The following is a 23896-nucleotide window of genomic DNA, read 5'->3' on the forward strand; positions in this document are numbered from 1 at the left end:
TTTCCTGACTTTCAGGCTTTACAACAGGCTCAGGAAATAGGGAGACTCCAACATTCTTTGTCTTAGAGAACAGCAGTAGAGTTAAAGAATGCTCCTAGTGTCAGAGCTCTTATCATCCAACAGGATTATGAATTGGACATGTTCAGAATAGAGAAATTTTAGATATAAAATTAGCCTTTGAGGGGAATCTTTGCCATTCTACGCAGAGAAAGATGTTACCCCCATGCACACCTTTCCGGGTTCTTATATATTACTAAAAATATTTGGGGAGCAAACAAATTTAGAAAATTGAGCTAATCATCCTTATCTGGTTGTGCAGGCTATTTATATTGGTAATAAGATATTTTTATGTAGGTAATTTGGGTACTCTTCACTCCTGGTTGAGAAACGTACTAAAAAACCCAATGATATTCTTTCTTCTATTATTTGTCTATGTTGCAATATTCAGATATGTAATCTCTGGAGTCTTAAATTCTGCTGTGCAATTGCCACTTCATCCAGTGATCCAGCAGATGACTGTCAAACAAAAAGTACAGAAAAACCTAGACTTTATTTAGTAGAAACAACCACCCCCAAAAAACAGATATGTGAGCATCATACAATAAATATCTGTGAAGTTCTGGATTGATCATGTTCTCAGCTGCTAATGATATTTTTTTAGATCAAGATGAGAGTGATCACAAGTGGTAGCTGGTGGGGGGTGGTTAGTGTCAGCGGGAGTTAGGAGTAGAGAGACACTGAGAACCTAAACCATCTACCCTGTGTAATTTACTATGTACATTAACAAAACTTTGGTCTTCTAAGAAACTCTTGTTTCTTGCCTGGTAAGATCAACAATTGAAATAATGTTACCATTCTTTTAGGAGCCGTTTGAAAACCTATTTAGATGGCCCAATAGGAACAGCTCCAGTCTACAGCTCCCACTGTGAGCGATACATAAGATGGGTGACTTCTGCATTTCCAACTGAGGTACCGGGTTCATCTCACTAGGGCTGGTTGGACAGCGGGTGCAGCCCACAGAGTGTGAGCCGAAGCAGGGTGGGGCATCGCCTCACCCAGGAAGCACAAGGGGTTGAGGAATTCCCTTTCCTAGCCAAGGGAAGCCCTGACAGACGGTAGCTGAAAATCGGGATACTCCCACCCTAATACTGCTTTTTTAAAAATGATTTTAGCAAACGGCACACCAGGAGATTATGTACCATGCCTGGCTCAGAGGGTCCTATACCCACCGAGCCTCACTCACTGCTAGCACAACAGTGTGAGATTGAACTGAAAGGTGGCAGTGAGGTTGGGAGATGGGTGTCTACCATTGCTGAGGCTTGAGTAAGTAAACAAAGTGGCAGGGAAGCTTGAACTGGGTGGAGCTCACCGCAGCTCAAGGAGGCCTGCTTGCCTCTGTAGACTCCACCTCTGGGGGCAGTGCATAACTGAGCAAAAGGCAGCAGAAACTTCTGCAGACTTAAACGTCCCTGTCTGATAGCTTTGAAGAGAGTAGTGGTTCTCCCAGCATGGAGTTTGAGATCTGAGAATGGACAGCCTGCCTCCTCAAGTGGGTCCTGACCCCCAAGTAGCCTAACTGGGAGGCACCTCCCAGTGGGGGCCGACTGACACCTCATAAAGTTAGTAGCCCCTCTGAGACAAAGCTTCCAGAGGATGGAAGAGGCAGCAATATTGGCTGTTCTGCAATGTTTGCTGTTCTTCAGCCTCCGCTGGTGATACTGAGGTAAACAGGGTCTGGAGTGGACCTCCAGCAAACTCCAACAAACCTGCCCCTGAGGGTCCTGACTGTTAAAAGGAAAACTAATAAAAAGACAGGACATCCACACCAAAACCCAATCGGTACATCGCCATCATCAAAGGCCAAAGGTAGATAAAACCACAACGATGGGGAGAAACCAGAGCAGAAAAGCTGAAAATTCTAAAAGTCAGAGCACCTCTTCTCCTCCAAAGGAACACAGCTCCTCGCTAGCAACGCAACAAAGCTGGACAGAGAATGACTTTGACGTTTGACAGAAGTAGGCTTCAGACGATCAGTAAAAACAAACTTTTCCAAGTTGAAAGAGGATGTTTGAACCCGTGGCAAAGAAGCTAAAAACCTTGAAAAAAGATTAGACGAATGGCTAACTAGAATGAAGAGCATGGAGAAGATCTTAAATGATCTGATGGAGCTGAAAACCATGGCATAAGAACTACATGATGCATGCATAAGCTTCAGAAGTCGATTCGATCAAGTAGAAGAAAGGGTATCCGTGAATGAAGATCAAATGAATGAAATGAAATGACAAGAGAAGTTTAGAGAAAAAATAGTAAAAAGAAACAAACAAAGCCTCTAAGAAATATGGGACTATATGAAAAGACCAAATTGACATCTGAATGGTGTACCTGAAAGTGACAGGGAGAATGGAACCAAGTTGGAAAACACTCTTCAGGATATTATCCAGAACTTCCCCAACATAGTGAGTCAGGCCAACATTCAAATTCAGGAAACACAGAGAATGCCACAAAGATACTCCTCGAGAAGAACAACTCCAAGACACAAAATTGTCAGATTCACCAAAGTTGAAATGAAGGAAAAAATGTTAAGGGCAGTCAGAGAGAAAAGTTCGGTTACCCACAAAAGGAAGGCCATCAGACTAACAGCAGATCTTGTGGCAGAAACTCCACAAGCCAGAAGAGAGTGGGGGTCAATATTCAACATTTTAAAGAAAAGACTTTTCAACCCAGAATTTCATATCCAGCCAAACTAAGTTTCATAAGTGAAGGAGAAATAAAATCCTTTACAGACAAGCTAATGCTGAGAGATTTTGTCACCACCAGGCCTGCCTTACAAGAGCTCCTGAAGGAAGCACTATACGTGGAAAGGAACAAACAGTACAACCAGTACCAACCCTGCAAAAACATGCCAAATTGTAAAGACCATTGATGCTAGGAGGAAAGTGCATCAACTAACGAGCAAATTAACCAGCTAACACCATAATGACAGGATCAAATTTGAACATAACAATATTAACCTTAAATGTAAATGGTCTAAATGCTCCAATTAAAAGACACAGACTGGCAAATTGGATAAAGAGTCAAGACCCCTCCGTGTGCTGTATTCAGGAGACCCATCTCACATGCAGAGACACACATAGGCTCAAAATAAAGGGATGGAGGAAGATCTACCAAGCAAATGGAAAACAAAACAAAACAAAAAAGCAGGGGTTGCAATCCTAGTCTCTGATAAAACAGACTTTAAACCAACAAAGATCAAAAGAGACAAAGAAGGCCATTACGTAATGGTAAAGGGATCCATTCAACAAGAAGAGCTAACTATCCTAAATATATATGCACCCCATATAGGAGCACCAAGATTCATAAAGCAAGTCCTCAGAGACCTACAAAGAGATTTAGACTCCCACACAATAATAATGGGAGATCTGTGTCATAGATAGATCAATGAGACAGAAAGTTAACAAGGATATCCAGGAATTGAACTCAGCTCTGAACCAAGTGGATCTAATAGATATCTACAGAACTCTTCACCCCAAATCAACAGAATATACATTCTTCTCAGCACCACATCACACTTATTTCAAAATTGACCACATAGTTGGAAGTAAAGCATTCAGCAATGTAAAAGAACAGAAATTATAACAAACTGTCTCTCAGACCACAGTGCAATCAAACTGGAACTCAGGATTAAGAAACTCATGCAAAACCGTACAACTACATGGAAACTGAACAATCTGCTCCTGAATGACTACTGGGTACATAACGAAATTAAGGCAGAAATAAAGATGTTCTTTGAAACCAATGAGAACAAAGACTCAATATACAGAATCTCTGGGACACATTTAAAGCAGTGTGTAGAGGGAAATTTGTAGCACCAAATGACCATAAGCAAAAGCAGGGAAGATCTGAAATGGACACCCTAACATCACAATTAAAAGAACTAGAAAAGCAACAGCAAATACATTCAACAGCTATCAGAAGGCAATAACTAAGATCAGAGCAGAACTGAAGGAGATAGATACACAAAAACACCCTTCAAAAAATCAATGTATCCAGGAGCTGTTTTTTTGAAAGGATCAACAAAATTGATAAACTGCTAGCAAGATTAATAAAGAAGAAAGGAGAGAAGAATCAAATAGAACCTATACAAAATGATAAAGGGGATATCACCACCAATCCCTCAGGAATACAAACTACCATCAGAGAATACTATAAACACCTCTATCAAATAAACTAGAAAATCTACAAGAAATGGATAAATTACTGGACACATACACCCTCCCAAGACTAAACCAGGAAGAAGTTGTATGCCTGAATAGACCAATAACAGTTTCTGAAATTCAGACAATAATTAATAGCCTACCAACGAAGAAAAGTCCAGGACCACACAGGTTCAAAACCGAATTCTACCAGAGGTACTCAGAGGAATTGGTACCATTCCTTCTGAAATTATTACAATCAATAGAAAAATAGGGAATCCTCTGTAACTCATTTTATGAGGCCAGCATCATCCTGATACCAAAGCCTGGCAGAGACACAACAACAAAAAAGAGAATTTTAGGCCAATATCCCTGATGAACATTGATGCAAAAATCCTCAATAAAATACTGGCAAACTGAATTCAGCAGCACATCAAAATCATATCCACCACAGTCAAGTTGGCTTCATCGCTGGGATGCAAGGCTAGTTCAACATACACAAATCAATAAATGTAATCCAGCACACAAACAGAATCAAAGACAAAAACCACATGATTATCTCAATAGATGTAGAAAAGGCCTTCGACAAAATTCAACAGCCCTTCATGCTAAAAGCTCTCAATAAACTAGGTATTGATGGGACATATCTCAAAATAATAAAAGCTATTTATGACAAACCCACAGCCAATATCATACTGAATGGGTAAACCTGGAAGCATTCCCTTTGAAAACTGGCACATGGCAGGGATGCCCTCTCTCACCACTCCTATTCAACATAGTGTTGGAAATTCTGGTCAGGGCAATCAGGCAAGAGAAAGAAATAAAGGGTATTCAATTAAGAAAAGAGGACGTCAAATTGTCCCTCTTTGCTGATGAAATTATTGTATATTTGGAAAACTCCATCGTCTCAGCCTAAAATCTCCTGAAGCTGATTAGCAACTTCAGCAGAGTCACAGGATACAAAATCAATGTGCAAAAATCACAAGCATTCCTATACACCAATAACAGACAAACAGAGAGCCAAATCATGAGTGAACTCCCATTCACAATTGCTTCAAAGAGAATAAAACACCTAGGAATCCAACTTACAAGGGATATGAAGAACCTCTTCCAGAAGGACTACAAACCACTTCTCAATGAAATAAAAGAGGGCACAAACAAATGGAAGAACATTCCACGGTCATGGATCGGAAGAATCAATATCGTGAAAATGGCCGTACTGCCCAAAGTAATTTATAGATTCAATGCCATCCCCATCAAGCTACCAATGACTTTCTTCACAGAAATGGAAAAAACTACTTTAAAGTTCATATGGAACTAAAAAAGAGCCCACATTGCCAAGACAATCTAAGCCAAAAGAACAAAGCTGGAGGCATCATGCTACCTGACTTCAAACTATACTACAAGGCTGCAGTAATCAAAACAGCATACTACTGGTACCAACACAGAGATATAGACAAATGGAGCAGAAAAGAGCCCTCAGAAATAATACCACACATCTACAACCATCTGATCTTTGGCAAACCTGACAAAAACAAGAAATGGGGAGAGGATTCCCTATTTAATATATGGTGCTGGGAAAACTGGCTAGCCATATGTAGAAAGCTGAAACTGGATCCCTTCCTTACACCTTATATGAAAATTAATTCAAGATGGATTAAAGACTTAAATGTTAGACCTAAAACCATAAAAAAAAATCCTAGAAGAAAACCTAGGCAATATCATTCAGGACATAGGCATGTGCAAGGACTTCATGACTAAAACACCAAAAGCAATGGCAACAAAAGCCAAAATTGACAAATGGGATCTAATTAAACTAAAGAGCTTCTGCACAGCAAAAGAAACTACCGTCAGAGAGAATAGGCAACCTACAGAATGGGAGAAAAATTTTGCAATATACCCATCTGACAAAGGGCTAATATCCAGAATCTACAAAGAACTTAAACAAATTTACAAGAAAAAAACAAAACCCATCAAAAAGTGGGCAAAGGATATGAACAGACACTTCTCAAAAGAAGATGTCTAGGCAGCCAACAGACACATGAAAAAATGCTCATCAACACTGGCCATCAGAGAAATGCAAATCAAAACAACAATGACATACCATCTCACACCATTTAGAATGGCGATCATTAAAAAGTCAGGAAACAACAGGTGCTGGAGAGGATGTGGAGAAATATGAACACTTTACACTCTTGGTGGTACTGTAAACTAGTTCAACCCTTGTGGAAGACAGTGTGGCAATTCCTCAAGGATCTAGAACTAGAAATACCATTTGACCCAGCCATCCCATTACTGAGTATACAGCCAAAGGATTATAAATCATTCTGCTATCAAGACATATGCACACATATGTTTATTGCGGCACTATTCCCAATAGCAAAGACTTGGAACCAACCCAAACGTCTGTCAATGATAGACTTGATTAAGAAAATGTGGTACATATACACCATAGAATACTATGCAGCCATAAAAAAGGATGACTTCATGCCCTTTGTAGGGACATGAATGAAGCTGGAAACCATCATTCTGAGCAAACTATTGCAAGGACAGAAAACCAAACACTGCATGTTCTCACTCATAGGTGGGAATTGAGCAATGAGAATACTTGGACACAGGCTGGGAAACATCGCACACCAGGTCCTATCGTGGGGTGGGGTGGGGGAGGGGAGAGGGATAGCATTAGGAGATATACCTAATGTAAATGATGAGTTAATGGGTGCAGCACACCAACATGGCACATGTACACATATGTAAAAATCTGCACGTTGTGCACATGTACCCTAGAACTTAAAGTATAATAATAATAATAATAAAACCTATTTAAATGAAATTTTTAAAGGAATTTTCAGCAAGTCTTTTAAAACGAACATCAGATTACTCAACTTTTTAATAGATAGCATCAAACGACAGTTAATTTCTCAGATTTGCTATAAAAATCTTACCTTGCAAGTCTTACCACCCTGAGTCCACCAATTCTAAATTTTCACATTATGACCCTTACCAAGTAGATTCAAGTCCGCACATGAAAAAGCTGCCTTAAACATGATGCCTAAGAAAAGTTTCATAAATATTTCAACTTTGCTGTCATCATTCTGAGATTCTACAAAGGCTCTGTCAAAAAGGTGATCCTATTTACTGCTATAAGTGATATACTCAGTTTTCCTTATCAGTAATTTATTTTGGTGGTTCTTTTGGGGAGTTAGCATTTTACATATTCTAACATAGATAATTTGAAAGAAACCAAAGCAATACAAAAAATATATACAATTTAAATATATTCTTTAATGAAACACTGATGCAGTTTTTTGAATATATAGCAGGAAAAGTTTAACACTTGTTGAATAAAATATCCCAAAATGTATTGTTCGGTAAAATACATTGTTAACATTTTGAATAAAATTTGTTTACTCTTAGGGAAATATGTTCAGTGTTAGTTTCTAGATATTTATATAATTAAGAACATTTAAGTTTATTCATTATTTTCCAAAACCAACTTATTCTTACATTTGGGTTCTACAAAGATGAGAAAATGGTTTTGTTAAATGATGATGAAAATTAGCTCATTTCAATGATAACCAAATGGAGAGTCTACAGAATTTAAGTTATGCAGATAAAAGCAGAAAGGAATTTTTATGCCTACTCAAATGACTAACTTAATTGCAATAAAAACATTAAAATGTAAATTAAAGACATTTTAAACAAAATACTATGAACATAAATTTCAAGGATGTAAGATAACTATTTCTATTTCTCAGATCACTTTACAAATTTCTGTTTTCAACATCATATGAGATCTTGAGACTTCAGCAGTAGACAATAGGGTTAAATGGAAAGAAATTAATAGCAATAACAATTGCCCTTCCTGTAACAGTAAAAGGAAATCTCACTTCAATAAGTTTGTGCTGAGGCCAGAAATTGTTATGTATATAGTTTCAGGATCAAGGGAAACAAAAGATTGAGAACACTGGAATGCTACATTGGCCACAGGAACTTCAAGTATATAAAAAAGTGTATGCTGACTCATTGGACCTTAGGGCTCTACTGCAGGTTCTAAGGCACTGAAAAAAAAAAAAAAAATTATTCCAAAAGGATTTTATTTTTTTCCAAATGTATGTTTTAGAGCATCTTTATGTAGATTTTCATGTGGCTATACTTTAGAAACCTTTTATTTTAAATGACATTATATAAGATTTAAAACGTGTAACATTAAGAGTCTCATACAAAGTGAGATTCTTAAATATTTTGTGAGTAGGTAAAATTATTCCAGGATATCAAACCCACGAATTTGCAAAGGAATTGAACTGATTTTTGTCATTAAAGGAATTAAGCCATTGTTTTCATTTTGTGATAATTCAAATTAGTTCCTAGGAAAGTTTTATCTCATGCAAATAGGTGACTCAGGTTATTTATACAATGCAGTGAATGCCACTAAATTTGAGAATGTGGCTTATGTTGAATGACAATAATTACAGAGTACAAATTGTCCAACTAACAAACTAAAATTTTCCACTAGATTTGCTGATTAAGTTTAATTCACACAAGGGAAACATCAGCAAACTTGAACATTTTACATGGATTCAGTAGAAAATTCCTTTTGCTGTTTAATCACAGAAAAGCTGAATCATATAGAGATGCACAAATTGATATTATATGCATCAGTTTCTCCCTGAGGAAGCTAAAGTACTTATCTTTGGATCACTAATTGCAGTCATTAGAATTCTGTTAAAAATGAACTAATGCAAACTAAAAGTTCAAATGTGATTGATGTGAGGGATGCGTGAATTGAACGATATTTAACTGCACTGGCAAATCCCAATGCTTAATTATTAGTGCAATGTTATCTGAACAATGAGCAGAAGATTCATCATCCAAATAAATCTCAGTATAATGAAGCCACATCTATAACTGATGATTTGATAACATGACATTTTAAAACCATTTCCTCTAATTTAAAGTTATTTCAGTGAGCATAAATTTAACAGAAGGAAAAATTGACATTGCACATGTACTCCTCATCACTAGGCCACTGAAATCGTACATGAGCAGTACAAATAATTTGGTCTTAAATGCACACAATGGCAACTGAAATAACAAAATTGCACTTTTTAAAAGAAATAACAAATCTTTTAAAATTGGAATGTAGGAATACCCCAGTTCCCTGCTTTTAGGGTCATATAAAAGGCTTTTAGAAAAGGACATGATTTTTAAATCATGTAACAAACCTATTCACCTCCTTTTACAGATGCTCTTGCTAAAGCTTATACAGCCACATCCTCGTGGACATCAGTAAATCAATGGTACACTTGCATCTAATCTTAGCCCTTTGAGGCCCTTTTCAGTTAACTTTTGATGAGGTCTTATAACTTCACATCCTAAGAAAGATTTATTAATTCTTAGAATAGTATCAATATCTGTGCTTTATTTTTCAGTTGAATATCATAGTACAGAGTGTTCACCTTTCTTGAGGTTGATTCTCATTATAAAGACAAGCAATCACTTTCTTCTGTAATTCAAAGAAAAGTAAGAAAAAAAGGGAAGGAAAAGTAAGAAAAAAAGGGAAGTAAAAGTAGATTCAGTTTGCTGTTGAACTGGATTACCAAGAAATGAACATCTATTTAGTTTCTATTATAAGCAGCAACAAACTTCAAACCCACATGTTTCTCTGGATTAATATTTTCTGAGAAAAGAAATCAGGTTCTTAGAAAATTGGTGCTGACACAATTAAAATTCTTTTTAAATTCTATTATCACAGATATATTTATGGAAAGGAAAGTTCACTCCTTGGAAAATACAAGCTGTATTCTTGTGTGTGTTACTTCATGAATAAAATAAGAAAAGGTTATACACCTAAAACCCATAAGTTGAAGCAAATTCCTATAGTTGTTAAAAAGTCAAATTGTTATATTAACTTCCGTGTCTTGTTTATAGCTGAGCATGCATAGAAAACTAAATGATTATCTGCGATAAAAGCAGTGGAAGAACTAAGTTGCTCATCAGACAACGCATGATTACCACAAAATTATTCTATTAGAAATGGACTAATATTTTCTTGACTCTTCCAATGAAAATGGCTTTTGTTTATACTCAGAATGTTGTGAGAGATTTAGTAATAAAACAAGGACTTAGTCTCAATTAAGGCTGTATTTCAAGTTTCACGTGGACAAAAATTATTTCACACTAGGGTTGTAGTAATACTGGTTTCTGTTTTGACTTAATTTTTTTTATTTCTGATTTTTATGGGTACATAGTAGGTTTATTTATAGTGTACATGAGATGTTTTGATATAAGAATGCAATGTGAAATAACCACATCATGATGAATGACATGTCCAACCCCTCAAACATTTATCCACTGAGTTGCAAAGAATCCAGTTATACTCTAAGTTATTTAAAAATGCACAGTTAAGTAATTATAGGCTGTAGTCACTTTGTTGTGCTATCAAATAGTAGGTTTTATTCATTCTAACTATTATTTTTGTACTCATTAACTCAGCTCCCACCCAATCCCCCACTACCTCTTTCAGCCTCTGGTAACCATTCCTCAACTCTCTATGTCTGTGAGATCAATCGTTTTGATTTTTAGATCCCACAAATAAGTGAGAACATGCAATGTTTGTCTTCATCTGCTGGCTTATTTCACTCTACATAATGACCTCCAGTTCCCTCATGTTATTGAAAATGACTGGCTTTCATTCTGTTTATGGACAAGTAGTACTCCAGTGTATATGTACCAGAGTTTCTTTATCCATTCCACTGTCGACAGACACTTAAGTTGTTTCCCAATCTTAGCTATTGTGAACAGCACTGCAACAAACCTAGAAGTGCAGATATTTCTTTGATATACTGATTTCCTTGGAGTATATACCCAGTAGTGGGATGGCTGGATCATAGGGTAGCAAAAATTTTAGCTTTTTGAGGAGCCTACAAACTGTTTTCCACAGTGCTTGTACTAAATTACATTCTCACTAACAGTGTATAGGTGCTCCATTTTCTCTACACCCTTGCCAGCATTTGTTATTGCCTGTCTTGTGGATATAAACCATTTTAACTGGAGTGAAATGATATCTCATTTTATTTTTATTTTTATTTATCTGATGATCAATGATGTTTGCCATTTGTATGTCTTCTTTAAAAAAAAAAAAGTCCAATCAAATCTTTTGCCTATCTTTTTGTTGGATTATTAGATTTTGTCCTGTGGAGTTGTTTGAGCTCCTTATATACTCTATTATTAATCCCTTGTCCAAGAGTAGTTTGCAAATATTTTCTCCTATTATGTAAATTGTCTCCTCACTTTGTTGATTGTATCCTTTGCTGTGCAGAGCTTTGTTGTTGTTATTGTTGTTGTTGTTGACAGAGTCTCGCTCTATCACCCAGAATGGAGTGCAATGCACTCGGCTCACTGCAACTTCTGCCTCCCAGGTTCAAGCAATTCTCCTGCCTCAACTTCCTGAGTAGCTCCGATTACAGGTGCATGCCACCCTGCCTGGCTAATTTTTGTACTTTTAGCAGAGACGGGGTTTTGCTATGTGACTCATACCTGTAATCCCAGCACTTTGTGAGGCTGAGGTGGGCAGATCACTTGAGGTCAGTAGTTTGAGACCAGCCTGTGCAGAACTTTTTATCTTGTGATTCCATTTGTCCATGTTTTCTTTGGTTGCCTGTGCTTGTTGGGTACTGCTCAAGAAATTTTTGCCCAGACCAATGTCCTGGAGATCTTCTCCAAAGTTTCCTTATAGTAGTTTGAGGTCTTAAATTTAAGTATTTAACTCATTTTGATTTGATATTTGTATATGGAAAGAGATAGGGGTCTAGTTTTATTCTGCATGTGGATATCCAGTTTTTCTAGCACCATTCATTGAAGAGACTATCTCTTCCTTGGTGTATGTCCTTGGCACCTTTGTTGAAATGAGGTCATTGTTGGATTCGTTTCTTGGTTCTCTATTCTGTTATGTATCTGTTTTTATGCCAGTGCCACACTGTTTTGGTTACTATAGCTCCATAGTATAATTTCAAGTCAGGGTATGTGATTCCTCCAGTTGTTTCTCTTGCTCAGGATAATTTTGGATATTCTGAGTCTTTTGTGGTTCCACATAAATTTATATTTTTTTAAAATCTTATTTTGTGCAGAATGTTATTTGTATTTTGATAGTGATTCTATTGAACTTGTAGATTGCTTTGGGTAGTATGGACATGTAAGCAATATTGATTCTTCCAATTGATGAACATGAAATATTTTTCCTTTTTTGGTGTCTTCTTCAATTTTTTTCCTCGGGGTTTTAAAGTGTTTATTATAGAGATCTTTCACTTCTTTGGTTAATTCATAGGTATTTAATTGTATGTGTGGCTATCGTAAATGGAATTACTTTAAAAATTTATTCTTCACATTGTTCACTGTTGGCTTATAGAAATGTTCCTGTTTTTTGAGTGTTGATTTTGTATCCTGAAACTTTACTTAATTTGTTTATTAATTATAAAAGTTTTCTTGTGGTGTCTTTAGGTTTTTTCAAATATAAAATCATATTATCTACAAGCAAGGATAATTTGACTACTTCTTTTATAATTTGGAAGCCTTTTATATATTTCTCTTGTCTGATTGCTCCAGCTAGTACTTCCAGTACTATGTTGAACAGTGCTGAGAATGGGCATCCTTGTCATGTCTCAAATCTTAGAGAAAAGGCTTTCAAATTTTTGCCATTCAGGATGATACTTGTAGTGATTCTGCTATATATCGTTTTTATTATATTGAGAACTGCTTCTTCTATCTTCAGTTTTTTTAGGATTTTTATTATGTGATGTTGAATTTTATCTAATGGGTTTTCAGTATCAGTTGACATTATCATATGATTTTTACCTTTCATTTTTTTGATATGATGTATCACATTAATTGTTTTTTGTAGGTTGAACCTTCCTTGCATCCCTGGGATACATTCCACTTGGTCATTGTGTTAGTCTGTTCTCACACAGTTCACAGAATCATATCTGAGACTGGGTAATTTATAAAGAAAAGAGGTTTAATTGCCTCGCAGTTCAGTATAGCTGTGGAGGCCTCAGGAAACTTACAATTATGGCAGAAGGGAAAGCAAACACATCCTTCTTCACATGGCAGCAGGAAGGAGAATTAGTGCTGACCAAAAGGAAAACAGCCCTTTATTAAACCATCATATCTCTTGATAAGTCACACACTGTCATGAGCATGATTCAATTACCTACCACCAGGTCCCTCCCATGATATGTGGGGATTATGAAAACTGCTATTTAAGGTGAGATTTGTATGGGAACACAGCCAAACAATATCAGTCATAATGAAAGATCTTTTATGTATTCTTGAATTTGGTTTGTTGAGGATTTTTGCATCAATATTCATCAGAGATATTGGCCTGCAGTTTTCTTTTTTTTTTTGAAATGTCTTTGGCTTTGGTTTCAGGGTAATACTGGCCTCATACAATCAGTTTGGAAGTATTCCTTCCTTCTCTATTTTTTTGGGTTGTTTGATGAGGATTGGTATCCATTCTTCATTAAATGTTTGATAGAATTCCACAGTGAAGTCATGAAGTCCCAGGCTTTTCTTTACTAGGACCCTTTTTATTAGGACTTTGATCTCATCGACTGTTATTGGCCTGTTCAGGTTCTGGATTTCTTCCTGGTTCAATATTAGTAGGTTTTATGAATCTATGAATTTGTCCATTTCTTCTATATTTTCCTATATATTGGCATATAGTTGATCATAGTAGCCACTAATGATCCTTTGAATTTCTATGCTGTTGGTTATAATGCCTCCTTTTTATTTCTGACTTTATTTATTTGGATATTTTCTTGTTGGTCTTGCTAAAGATTTCTGAATTTTCTTTAACTTTTTAAAATAACAGCATTTTGTTTCACTGACATGTATTTGATATGGTTTGGTCTTCTGTCCCCAATCAAATCTCATGTTGAATTGTAATCTACACATGTTGAAAAAGGGGGCTGATAGGAGGTGAATGAATCATGGGGGCAGACTTTCCCCTTACTGTTCTCAAGGTAGTGAATGAGTTCTCATGACATCTGGTCATTTAAAAGTGTGTGGTGCTTCCCACTTCAATCTCTCTCTCTCCTATTGCCATTTGAAGAAAGTGCTTGGTTCCCCTTTGCCTTCTGCCATGATTGTAAGATTTTCAAGACATCTCCAGCCATGCTCCTGTATGGCCTATGGAACTGTGAGTCAATTAAACCTCTTTTTAAAATAAATTACCCAGTCTCAGGTAGCTCTTTATGGCAGGGTGAGAATGAACTAATACAGAAAATTAGTACCAGGGAAGTGGGACACTGCTATAAAGATACCATACCTGAATATGTGGAAGTGACTTTGGAACTGGGTATTGGGCACAAGTTGGAACAGTTTAAAGGGATCAGAAGAATACAAGAAGATGAGGGAAAGTTTGAAACTTCCTAGAGACTTGTTGAATGATTGTGACCAAATTGCTGATAGTGATATGGACAGTGAAGTTCAGGCTGAGGTGGTTTCAGATGGAGATGAAGAACTTATTGGAAACTGGGGCAAAGATCACTCTTACTATCCTTTAACAAAGAGAATGGTAGCATTGTGTCTCACCTCTAGAGATGTGTGAAACATTGAACTTCAGAGAAATAATTTAGGGTACCTGGCAGAAGAAATTCCTAAGCAGCAAAGCATTCAAGAAGTGACCTGGCTGCTTCTAAAAGCCTATGCTTATTTGTATAAACAAAGAAATGACCTGAAACTGCAACTCATATTTAAAAGGGAAGCAGAGCATAAACGTTTGGAAAATTTGCAGCCTAATCATGTGATAGAAAAGAAAATACCATTTTTCTAGGGAGGAATTAAAGTCTGCAGAAATTTACATAAGTAAAGAAGAGCTGAATGTTAATACCTAAGACAATAAAGAAAATACCTACAAGGTATTTCAGAAACCTTCATGGTAGCCCCTCCCATCACAGGCCTGGAGACCTAGAAGGAAAAAATGGTTTTGTTGCCCAAGCCCAGGGCCCCCTTCTCTGTGCAGCCTTGGAACATGTTTCCCTGCATGCCAGCCACTCCATCTCCAGCCATGGCTAAAAGGGGCCAAGATACATCTTGGGAAATTGCTTCAGAGAGTGCAAGCCCTAAGCCTTGGTGTCTTCCATGTGGCGTTGGGCCTGAATGTGCACAGAAGGCAAGAATTGAGGTTTGGGCACCTCTGCCTAGATTTCAGAGGATGTATGAAAATGCCTAGATGTCCAGGCTGAAGTCTGCTGCAAGAGCAGAGTTCTCATGAAGAACATTTACTAGTGTACTTCAAAGGGGAAATGTGAGGTTGGAGCCCCCACATAGAGCTCCCACTGGGGCACTACTTACTGGAGCTGTGAGAATTGGCCACCATCCTCAAGATCTCATAATGGGAGACCCAGCAATATCTTGCATTGTTTGTCTTGAAAATATACATGCACTCAATGCCAGCCTATGAAAGCAGCTGTAGGGGCAGAGCTGCCCAAGGCCTTGGGAGTTGCCCTCTTACATCAATGTGCTTTGGATGTGAGACATGGAGTAAAAGGATATTATTTTGGAGTTTTAAGATTTAATGACTGCCCTACTGGCTTTTGGAGTTGCATGGGGCCTATAACCTCTTTGTTTTGGCTGATTTTTCCCTCCTGGACCAGGTCTATTGAACCAATGCTTGCTCCCTCATTGTATATTGGAAGTAATTCACTTGTTTTTAATTTTACAGGCCTGTAGGCAGAAGGGACTTGGCTAGTCTCAGATGAGACTTTGGACTTGAAATGTTGAGTTAATGCTGAAATGAATTAGGACATGGAGATTGTTGGGAAGACATGATTGGTATTGAAATATGAGAAAGGCATGAGATTTGGGAAGTGCCAGGGGTGGAATGATGTGGTTTGGCTCTGAGTCTTTGTCCAAATCTCATGTTGAATTGTAATCCTCACGTGCTGGATGAGGGGCCTGGTTGGAGGTGATGATTGAATTATGGGGGCAGACTTCTCCTTTACTGTTCTCATTATAATGCAAGAGTTCTCACAAGATTTGGAGTTTTTAAAGTGTGTAGCACTTCCCACTTTGATCTCTCTCTCCTGCTGCCAAGTGAAGAAGCTGCTTGCTTTGCTTTGCCCTTCCACCATTATTATAAGTTTCCTGAGGCCTAACCAGCCATGATTCCTGTACAGCCTGCGGAACTGTGTCAGTTAAACCTCTTATCTTCAAAAATTACCCAGTTTCATGTAGTTCTTTATAGGAGTGTGAAAACAGAGTAATACTTTTTCTTTCATTTCGCTTTTATTTATCTCTGCTCTGATCTTTATTATCTCATTTCTTCTACTAATTTGGAGTTTGGTTTTCTCTTGCTTTTCTAGTTCTTTAGGATGCATTGTTAGATGTTTTATTTGAAGTTTTCCTTTTTTTTTTTTTATGTAGACACTTGTGGACTTACAGCTGTTATCTTTCTTTTTAGTACTGCTTCTTATGTATCCCACAGGTTTTGGTATGTTGTGTGCCCATTATCATGTGTTTCCAGAAAATTTTTAATTTTCTTAATTCCTTCAGTCATCCACTGGTAATTAAGAAGCATATTATTTAATTTCCATGTATTTGTATACTTTCTAAAATTTCTCTTGTTATTAATATCAAGTTTTATTCCATTCTGTCTAGAGAAGATATTTGATATTATTAAGCAAATATTTTGAATCTTTTAAAACTTATTTTGTGACCCAACCTTTGGTTTATCTTTGAGAATAATCTATGTGCGAGAATAATAATTTATATTCTGAAGTTCTTGAATAAAATGTTCTGTAAATATCTATTAAATCAGTTAATTCTATAGTGCAGATTAAGTCTGATGTTTCTTTGTTGATGTTCTGTCTGGAAGATTCATCAAATGCTAAAAATGGGGTGTTGAAGTGTCCAACTATCATTTTATTCAGGTCCATCTCTCTCTTCAGCTCTAATGATATTTCCTTCATATATCTGAGTGCTCCAGTGTTGAATGTATATATTTAAAATTTTATAACCTCTTGCTGAATTGATCCCTTTATCATAATATACTACTTTCTTTGTCTCTTCTTTTAGTTTTTTCTTGATATCTTTTTTGTCTAATACAAGTATAGTGGCTCTGGCTTTTTTGGGGGTTCCATTGGCCTGGAATATCTTTTTACATTCCTGTATTTTCTGTCTTAATGTGTCTTTACAAGTGAAATGTGTTTCTTGTTTGAAAAAGACCAATGGGCCTATTTTTTATTCATCCATTCAGGCAATCTATATCTTTTGATTGGAGGCCTTAGTCCATTTACATTCAATGTTGTTATTGATAAGGAAGGACTTATTCCTGTCATTTTGTTATTTGTTTCCTTTATTTATTTATTTTTTATAGACCCTTCCTACTTTCTTTTCTTTCTTTTTTTTTTCTGTTTTCAATTTGTGAAGATGACTTTCTCTAGTGAAATGTTGTGTTTTTTTATTTTTATTTTCTGTGTATTTATTGTATGATTTTTTTAGTTTGAAGTTACCATGAGGCTTGCAAATACTACCTTTTTAAAAATTTATTTATTTTTTGTTATACTTTAAGTTCTAGGCTACATGTGTACAATGTGTACAACGTGCAGGTATGTTACATAGGTATACATGTGCCATGTTGGTTTGTTGCATCCATCAACTCACCATTTACATTAGGTATTTCTCCTAATGCTATCCCTCTTCCAGCCCCCTAACCCCAACAGTTCCCAGTGTGCAATGTTCCCTTCCCTGTGTCCATGTGTTCTTATTGTTCAATTCCCACTTATGAATGAGAATATGTGGTGTTTGGTTTTCTGTCCTTGTGATAGTTTGCTGAGAATGATGGTTTCCAGCTGCATCCATGTCTATGGTAAGGACAGAAGCCCATTCTTTTTTATGGCTGCATAGTATTCCATGGTGTATATGTGCCAATTTTCTTTATCCAGTCTATTATTGATGCACATTTGGGTCCATTCCAAGTCTTTTGTATTGTAAATAGTGCTGCAATAAACATACATGTGCATGTGTCTTTTTTTTTTTTTTTTTTTTTTAGACAGAGTCTTGCTCTGTCGCCCAGGCTGGGGTGCAGTGGCCGGATCTCAGCTCACTGCAAGCTCCGCCTCCCGGGTTTAGACCATTCTCCTGCCTCAGCCTCCCGAGTAGCTGGGACTACAGGCGCCCGCCACCTCGCCCGGCTAGTTTTTTGTATTTTTTTTTAGTAGAGACGGGGTTTCACCATGTTAGCCAGGATGGTCTCGATCTCCTGACCTCGTGATCCGCCCGTCTCGGCCTCCCAAAGTGCTGGGATTACAGGCTTGAGCCACCGCGCCCGGCCGCATGTGTCTTTATAGTAGCATGATTTATAATCATTTGGGTACACACTCAGTAATGGGATTGCTGGGTCAAATGGTATTTCTAGTTCTAGATCCTTGAGGAATTGCCACACCATCTTCCACAATGATTGAACTAATTTACAATCCCATCAAAAAAGTAAAAGTTTTCCTATTTCTCCACATCCACTCCAGCATCTGTTGTTTCCTGACTTTTTAATGATTACCATTCTAACTGGTGTGAGATGGCATATCATTTTGGTTTTGATTTGCATTTCTCTGATGACCAGTGATGATGAGCATTTTTTCTTATATCTGTTGGTTGCGTAAATGTCATCTTTTTAGAAGTTTCTGTTCATATCCTTGGCCCACTTTTTGATGGGGTTTTGTTTTTTTCTTTTAAATTTGTTTAAGTTCTTTGTAGATTCTGAATATTAGCCCTTTGTCAGATGGGTAGCTTGTAAAAATTTTCTCCCATTCTGTAGGCTGCCTGTTCACTCTGATGGTAGTTTCTTTTGCTGTGCAGAAGCTCTTTAGTTTAGTTAGATCCCATTTGTCAATTTTGGCTTTTGTTGCCATTGCTTTTGGTGTTTTAGTTATAAAGTCTTTGCACATGCCTATGTCCTGAATGGTATTGCCCAGGTTTTCTTCTAAGGTTTTTATGGTTTTAGGTCTTACATTTAAATATTTAATCCATCTTGAATTAATTTTTGTATCTGGTGTAAAGAAGGAATCCAGCTTCAGCTTTCTACATATGGTTAGCCAGTTTTCCCAGTACCATTTACTAAATAAGGAATCTTTTTCCCATTGCTTGTTTTTGTAAGGTTTGTCAAAGATCAGACGGTCATAGATGTGTGGTATTTCTGAGGCCTCTGTTCTGTTCCATTGTTCTATATATCTGTTTTGGTGCCAGTACCATGCTGTTTTGGTTACTGGAGCCTTGTAGTATAGTTTGAAGTCAGATAGCATGATGCTTCCAGCTTTGTTCTTTTTACTTAGGATTGTCTTGGCTATGCAGGCTCTTTTTTGGTTCCATATGAATTTTAAAGTAGTTTTTTTTCCAATTCTGTGAAGAAAGTCATTGGTAGCTTGATGGGGATAGCATTGAATCTATAAATTACCTTGGGCAGTATGGCCATTTTCACGATATTGGTTCTTCCTATCTATGAACATGGAATGTTCTTCCATTTGTTTGTGTCCTCTTTTATTCTGTTGACCATCACAAAAAAAAAATACAATAAATAAATAAATAAATAAAATAAACAACAACAACAAAAAAAACTTCAAAAAAGTCAATGAATCCAGGAGCTGGCTTTTTGGAAAGATCAACAAAATAGACCAGTAGCCAGAAAAATAAAAAAGAAAAGAGAGAAAAATCAAATAGACACAATAAAAAATGATAAGGGGGATATCACCACTAATTCCACAGAAATACAAACTACCATTAGAGAATACTATAAACCCCTCTATGCAAATAAGCTGGAAAATCTAGAAGAAATGTGTAAATTCCTGGACACACACCCTCCCACAACTCAACCAGGAAGAAGTTGAATCTCGTAATAGACCAATAACAGGTTCTGAAGTTGAGTCAATAATTAATAACCTACCAACCAAAAAGAGTCCAGGACCAGACAGATTCACAGCCGAAATCTACCAGAGGTACAAAACGGAACTGATACCATTCCTTCTGAAACTATTTCTATCAATAGAAAAAGAGAATCTTCCCTCACTCATTTTATGAGGCCAGCATCTTCCTGAAACCAAAGTCTGGCAGGGACACATCAAAAAAAGAGAATTTTAGGCCAATATCCCTGATGAAAATCGATGCAAAAATCCTCCGTAAAATACTGGGTAACTGAATCCAGCAACACATCAAAAAGCTTATCCACCACAATCAAGTTGGCTTCATCCTTAGGATGCAAGGCTGGTTCAACATACACAAATTAGTAAGTGCAATCCATCACATAAACTGAACCAAAGAGGAAAAACTACATGATTATCGCAATAGATGCAGGAAAGGCCTTTGACAAAATTCAACAACCTTTCATGCTAGAAACTCTCAATAAACTATGTATTGATGGAATGTATCTCAAAATAATAAGGGCTATTTATGACCAACCCACAGCCAATATTATACTGAATGGGCAAAACCTGGAAGCATTCCCTTTGAAAATCGGCACAAGACAAGGATGCCCTCTCTCACCACTCCTATTCAACATATTATTGGAACTTCTGGTCAGGGCAATCAGGGAAGAGAAAGAAATCAAGGGTAGTCAATTAGGAAAAGAGGAAGTCAAATTGTCTCTGTTTGAAGATGACATGCATGATTGTATATTTAGAAAATCTCATCACCTCAGCCCAAAATCTCCGTAAGCTGATAAGCAAATTCAGCAACATTTCAGGATACAAAATCAATGTGCAAAAATCACAAGCATTCCTATACACCAATAGCAGACAAACAGAGAGCCAAATCATGAACGAACTCCCATTCACAATTACTACAAAGAGAATAAAATACCTAGAAATCCAACTTACAAGGGATGTGAAAGACCTCTTCAAGGAGAACTACAAACCACTGCTCAGCAAATACTATCTTACAACCCATTATTTTAACCTGATAACAACCTGACACTATGTGCATAAACAAACGAGCAGAAAGAAAACTAACAAAAGGTCACCCTAACTTCATCCCCCAATTATTTAGCTTTTGCTGTTTCCATTTATGTCTTAATGTACTGTCTTAAAAATTTGTTATTTTTTTTATTGGCTTATCATTTAGTTTTTCTACTTAGGATAAGTTTAGTTTACATACCACGGTTACAATGTTTTTATATTCTGTGTTTTTCTGTACACTTATAATTACTAGTACATTTTTGCCTCCAGGTGATTAGTTATTGCTCATTAAGGTCCTTCTCCTTCTGATTGAAGTATACCCTTTAGCATTTCTTGTAGGACAGTTCTGGTACTGACGAATCCCTTAGCTTTTGTCTGGGGCAGTTTTTAGTTCTCCTTCATGTTTGAAGGATATTCTTGCTGAATAAACTATTCTAGGATAAAAGATTTTTTCTTTCAGTACTTTGAATATGCCATGCCACTCTCTTCTGGCCTGTAAGTTTTCCACTGAAAAGTCTGTTGCCAGACATATTGAAGCTCCATTGCACGTTATTGTTTCTTTTTTCTTCTTGCTTTTAGGATGCTTTCTTTATTCTTGACCTTTGGCAGTTTGATTGTTAAATGCTTTAAGGTAGTGTCTTTTGGGTTAAATCTTTTTGGTGTTCTATCATCTTCTTGTACTTAGGTACCGATATCTTTCTCTAGGTTTGGGAAATTTTCTGTCATTATCCCTTTGAATAAACCTTCTACCCCTATCTCTTTCTCTACTACCTCTTTAAGGCCAATTATGCTTTCATTTGTCCTATTGGGGTTATTTTTTAGATCCTGTAGGCGTGCTTCATTTTTTTTTTCTTTTGACATTTGTCAACTGTGTATGTTTTGAAATAGTCTATCTTTGAGATCACTATTTTTTTCTGTTTGATCCATTAATCAAAGGACTCTGATGCATTCTTCAGTATACCAATTGCATTTTCTCAGGTGCAGAATTTCTGCTTACATCTTTTTAATTATTTCAATCTCTGTTAAATTTATCTTAATTTTTCTCTGTGTTATCTTGAATTTCTTTGAGTTTTCTCAGCATGGCTATTTTGAAACCTCTGTCTAAAAGGTCACATATTTCTGTTACTCCAGCATTGGTCCCTGGGACCTCATTTAGTTCATTTTGTGAAGTTATGTTTTCCTGAATGGTGTTGTTGCTAGTAGATGTTCTTTGGTGTCCGGGTATTGAAGAGTCACATATTTATTGTAGTCTTCACTGTCTGGGCTTATTTGTAGTCATCCTTCTTAGAAAGTCTTCCAGGTATTTGAAAGGAGTGGTTGTTATGATCTAAGCTGTTTCTGCTTTAGCAGATACCCAAGCCCAGTAATGCTGTGGTTCTTGCAGATTCATAGATGTACCGCCTTCATGATCTTGGAAAAGTTATGGGAGAATTCTCTGGATTACCAGGCAGAAACTCTTGTTCTCTTCACATACTTTCTCCCAAACAACTGGAGTCTCTTTCTCTTCTCTGAGTCACCTGAAACTGGGGCTGGAATGACACAGCACCCGTGTAGCCACCGCCATTATAACTGTGCTGGGTCAGACCTGAAGCCAGCAAAGCACTGTGACTCACCCAATACCCATAGTAAATGCTCCCTGGCTACTGTCTATGTTTAGTCAAGGCCCTGGGACTCTACAATCAGCAGGTATAAAACCATTCAGTCCTTTATCCTTCCCTTTAGGGAGGTGAGTTCCCCCAGGTGCTGGGTGGGTCCAGAAGTACCATCAAGGAATCAGGAACTGGAGTCAAAAACCTTAGAAGTCTACCTGGTCTTCTATCATATTGTAGCTGAACTGGTGTTCAAACCACAAGACACAGTCCCTCTCATTCTTTCCTCTCCTTTCCAAAGGCAGAGGAGCCTCACTCTGTATCCATCGCCATCCTGGCCACAAGTACTGCCAGACTACCTCTTATTTTCCTTAAGGGCTTTTAAGTCAGCCTGTGGTGAATGCTGTCTGACCTAGGACTCACCCTTCAGAGCAGTGGGCTCCCCTGCAGCCCAAGGCAAGTCCAGAAATGCTATCCAAGAATCAAGTCCTCAAATTGGGGACCCCAAGAACCCACTTGGTGCTCTGCCTTCCTGTGGTAGTGTTGGTATGTAAGGTGCAAGACAAAGTCCCCTTTATTTTCCTCTCTGCTTTTCTTAAGCAAGATTTTTGCCCCATAGCTGTCACAGTTGGTAATGTGCTGAGTCTCTTCTGAAGCCAGCAAGTCCCAGAGGCTCACCAAGGCCCTAGATGTAGTACGGCTGCTGGTTATTCAAGGCCTCAGGACTCTTCAGTTAGCAGGTAATGAATGCTGGCAGGACTGTGTCCTTTCCTTGAAGGCAGCTGGTTCTTTTCTGACCCAATGTGTGTCTGGAAATGTCGTCTGGGTACTAGGGCCTGGAACGGATGCCTCATGACTCTAATCGGTGCTCTATCCTGTTGTGGCTCAGATGGTATCCAAGATGCAAGATAAAGTCCTCCCTGCTCCTCCCTCTCTTGTCAAACAGAAGGAAGGGGTCTCTTTTGGAGCCAAAAGCTGTGCAGCCTGGGTTTAGGGGAGGGTGCATGCTCCTCCCCCAAGGGGTGATGCCAGCACTGCCTTGGCTTCCCCAGTTGGTGTCTAAGTATGTCGTGTGCCTCCACAATCCACTGTCTCTGGTCCTAGTTTACCCCTCGGACTTGCCTAAGAGTTTCAGTCCTTATGGCCTAGACTGCCTTTCAAATTTACTTAGAGA

This window comes from Macaca fascicularis, chromosome 14, assembly GCF_037993035.2.
Source record: "Macaca fascicularis isolate 582-1 chromosome 14, T2T-MFA8v1.1".
Classification (NCBI taxonomy): Eukaryota; Metazoa; Chordata; class Mammalia; order Primates; family Cercopithecidae; genus Macaca; species Macaca fascicularis.